Raw genomic sequence first — 4,187 nt, forward strand, 5'->3', positions numbered from 1 at the left:
AAATTACAGTACTCACAGATTATTAGAAAAGATAGAACAGTTTAAAGAAAATTATGCTGAAGAAATAAAATAAATAAAGGAGATAATAAAACATGAAATAAAATAAAAGGATATAAAGTAATATATGATCATATAAATAAAGTAAAACAAAATAACTAACGAACCAATTTACAAATAGAAACTTTTTACAAGCATATAAGTAACATTATGTCTAATTAAATTATAAACAGTTTACGATATTATCGCTACTCGTGTAACATTTTTAATTTCATCATTCAAAGAAATACGTTTACTGAAGTTGATTCAGAATGTCAGTAGGCGCCACCTTCTAACCACCGGTATGTATCCAAGTTTTGCCTATGATTATATTGTTCAAGTCTGGAACTTGGTAATTGATAGTGTCAATTTACTCAGTAATACTGTGTTGTATTTCAAATTTTGTTATCTATTTCGTTTTTGATTACATGATGTTAATGGATCAAACATCTAGATTCGCGTCTAATATATTGTTCGAAATCCAATGCTCAAAAGGAAAAATTATTAGCACCAAAAATTATTATATGCCAATAATTATTTTTAGCATAAAATTATTAGCATAGCGGAATCCCTCCGCGATCCTTCCAAAAAGATCTGGTAAGTGTTGTCGAAAGGCGACAGTGCCTTACCATTTATGTGTGTTCCACCCTTGTATACGGGAGTGTTAAACGTCTCTCCTTTCATACTACAAAAAAATTTTTTTTTTTTACGTGGAGGAAATCTTCATAGACATCTTACTACCCTAAGTGTATGTAGGTGGGCAGAAGGTAGTGCCGGATTCTTACCGGCTAAAACCTCCACGGGCGGGACACGATGGTAGTTGTTGTGGTGAGTTGATTGTCGGGCCCCTGTGTGCTTGTCACCAAGCACGTTTAACCATGTACTCCCAGAAAGTACATCCATCCACGCCACATGCAAGGGCGGGGCTGGCCGCTTGCCTGTAGTATGTTTCTTTTAAAAGAAACTTTCTCATCCTGTGCTATTCCTGCGCCTCCATTATATGCCGAGGATTCGAACTCACCACGCGTCGTCTTCAGTTCTGGGCCTTAACGAGCGTCGCTGGCTGTCCCGCCGAGCTTCTAGGTGATTGGAAAGTATTTGATTCTTAATGTGGCATTGTATATCATAGGAAGTATTCTAATTGGTCTCTTGAAGGAGATGTACATTTTTCATAGCCCTCTCAAGATACAAGGAGTAAAGGTAAATAATTTCCTTAATTAAATCATTATTATTAAATTTATTATGAAGCTCTTAATAATATATTTTTGCTGCTATTATAATTCTTGTAGTAACAGATGGCCGTTCTAAAAGAATTCCTGCCTCTTCTAATGCACTTATTTACAAGATGCCTAGCCTTGCGTTTTCCATCGCACTGACAGAGATTTCATAACGTATGGGATTAGCATAAGTTATAAATAGGTCTAATTAATAATTTGTAACAGAAGATTTTAACCTCAAAATTTACGTCCGATGCAAACGATCGAATTTGCAACAAATGACCGCAACGGCAATGAGTTGGAAGAACAAGAAAATACATATGTATGTATCCTTCTTTTGCGAAACAGGAGAGCTTTATTTCTTTCTCTGCTCTTCCAAAGGCGCCGGAACGATGTCCTACGATAATATATGGCTCATCTGCACCGAACCTTAGGATACACGATTAAAAGAGGTTTTTATTAGCCAACATAGCCCTACATATCTATTAGCGAAATTTTCGCATGTTTGTTATAAGTTGTATGTGTATTAATACAAGCGACGGGTGTGTATATCGCAACTGGTACCACTATGCGATTTTCCCAGATAGACGATATAAATGTCCTCCATTTGATTCGGGTTTAAGAGTGCTTCAAACGTAGTTGCGTACGACCTTCGTCGTTGACCGACGGTTCCGTTGAAGAAATCCAACGTTAAATTGGGTGAGTGGCGCCGGCCGACTTTTCCAACCATCTAGAACTTTTTATTACACTTTATTATACACTTAATAGTCACAATTAAGATATACACTGAATTGACACGTATAAATTACACTTTACTCTAGTAACTTTATATAAATTAAGTGGGCGATTGGTTTAAGGGTAGAACCTCGGTAAAGAGATGTTGACTGTTCTATAGATAGAGAATTAGTAAGTTTTAGTGAGGATGTTGTGGCGGAGGAAAGCTAGGTGTGGGTGTGTCTAAGACCAAGGGAGGAGCTGATTTGTTAAGGACAATTTTGGCTAGGAAAGTGAGGGCGATAGACATTGCTTTCGGTTTGATCATAAGAAGGTTTTTTTTTATTTGGTAGGCTATTTACAATCAATTCTCGTTGAAAATTTTAAGTAATTTCATTTGGCAAGGTACAATAGCTTGGTTTATAATAATTTATATGTAGGAATGTTTATTATAAATTAACAGAAAAAAACAGTATGATAAACACAATATTGTAACACTCTCGCAAAATTGAATATAATATCGCGCTTCACGAATTCGTTTAACACTATTTCTACGTCACAGCAACACGATGAACTTCTCTCGACCACGATTAATTCAACTCTGACAGCATTACCACGCTCATTTTTCCTTTAACAAACCTTAGTAACGCTCACAACACTCCGTGACAATATTAACATATCTTAAAAACGTTTATAAACAATTAGCCATGTCTTTCGCTAACGTCACACCATCCCACAACTTCGGCCATTCTGACAAACACATCTGCCCCCAGATGTGCTCAATATTACTAATTACACTTGCGTTCCTGATTTCTTTATTATTCTGCAACGACTATTGACCTCAATGGATGACGATTATCCTTCGTTGTCTTCAAAATCGTCATCTTCTTCTTGAGCTTGGCAAACTCGATCACTCAAACCGCTTCGGTCTTCCTGTACTAATAACTCTTCTACTATATTTCGACTAAGCGCATCCACATGACGCATCGCCGTACCTGGTCTATGCTCGATTTTATAATCAAATTGTTCAATCTTTCTTTTAACATTTTCTATCGTTTCTGCAGCTCTTGCAACTGCTCCTTCAAAGTATTTGTACTGTGTTCAAATTGCTTTTTCATATCTTCTATCAACGTATTCTTTTTCTCCAAATCTTTCGTTGCACGTTCTATTTCTGTCCGTTCTATTTCTGTCTGTCTGTCACACCAGATGGTGTGACGTTAGTGAAAGACGTGGCTGATTGTTTATAAATGTTGTTAAGATATGTTAATGTTGTCAAGGAGTGTTGTGAGCGTTACCAAGGTTTGTTAAGGGAAAAATGAGCGCGGTAATGCTGTCAGAGTTGAATTAATCGTGGTCGAGAGAAGTTCATCGTGTTGCTGTAACGCAGAAATAGTGTTAAGCGAGTTTGTGAAGTGCGATATTATATTCAGTTTTGTGAGAGTGTTACAATATTGTGTTTATCATACTGTCTTTTCTGTTAATTTATAATAAACATTCCTACATATATTATGTTGATTCTAGTTGAATCTAATGCTTCAATCTAAAGGGTATTTTCTTTTTAGTCTGCGGATCTGGTCCGTCGTGTCAAGTAGTTGGGCGACTAATGGGTTGTGGTGGTTGTCGACTCTTGTGTTATATCTGCTTCTGAACTTGTATATTTCTTCTTTTACTGTGGGTATCTTGACGTCGCGGTAGATTGTTTCGTTGGTGACATACCAAGGTGCATCTATTAAGGATCTTAGCGTTTTTGATTGAAATCGTTGAAGGATTTCTATGATGGAGTTACTCGCTGTTCCCCATAGTTGAATCCCATAGGTCCAGATAGGTTTTAGTATGGCTTTATATAGCATTATTTTGCTCTGAGTGCTTAAGTTGGAGCGACGGCCAATGAGCCAGTAAAATTTTTTAAGTTTAGCCTTGAGTTGCTTCGATTTGTCTATTATGTGTTGTTTCCATGTCAATCTCCTGTCCAGAGTCATGCCCAGATATCTGACTGAATCCTTGTTAGGAATTGTGATATTGTGAATGGTACCTGAGGGCAGGTTTGTTTTCGTAGCATGAAGGTTACCTGTGTACTTTCGACCAATCGCGGGGAGACACAATCGCGAGAAGAGACGTCAACGGGAGTCGTAAATTTCCGTTACGATTAAAATAATCGACACCACGATTTGATAGATCTCCTGATTTCCGGTAAGATAATACGGGTGATTCTGTTAGTAT

The 4,187-nt window shown here is 37.1% G+C and overlaps 1 non-coding gene across 1 annotated transcript; it reads right to left on the minus strand.

The window, feature by feature from the left end:
- Positions 1 to 622: 622 nt before the first annotated feature.
- Positions 623 to 727, minus strand: LOC117160435 (U6atac minor spliceosomal RNA). Its single transcript, XR_004464781.1, has one exon. It is a non-coding gene; the product is annotated as a U6atac minor spliceosomal RNA (small nuclear RNA).
- Between the last annotated feature and the right edge of the window lie 3,460 nt (positions 728 to 4,187).

The sequence above is a fragment of the Bombus vancouverensis genome, chromosome 18 (assembly GCF_051014615.1).
Source record: "Bombus vancouverensis nearcticus chromosome 18, iyBomVanc1_principal, whole genome shotgun sequence".
NCBI classification, from domain to species: domain Eukaryota; kingdom Metazoa; phylum Arthropoda; class Insecta; order Hymenoptera; family Apidae; genus Bombus; species Bombus vancouverensis.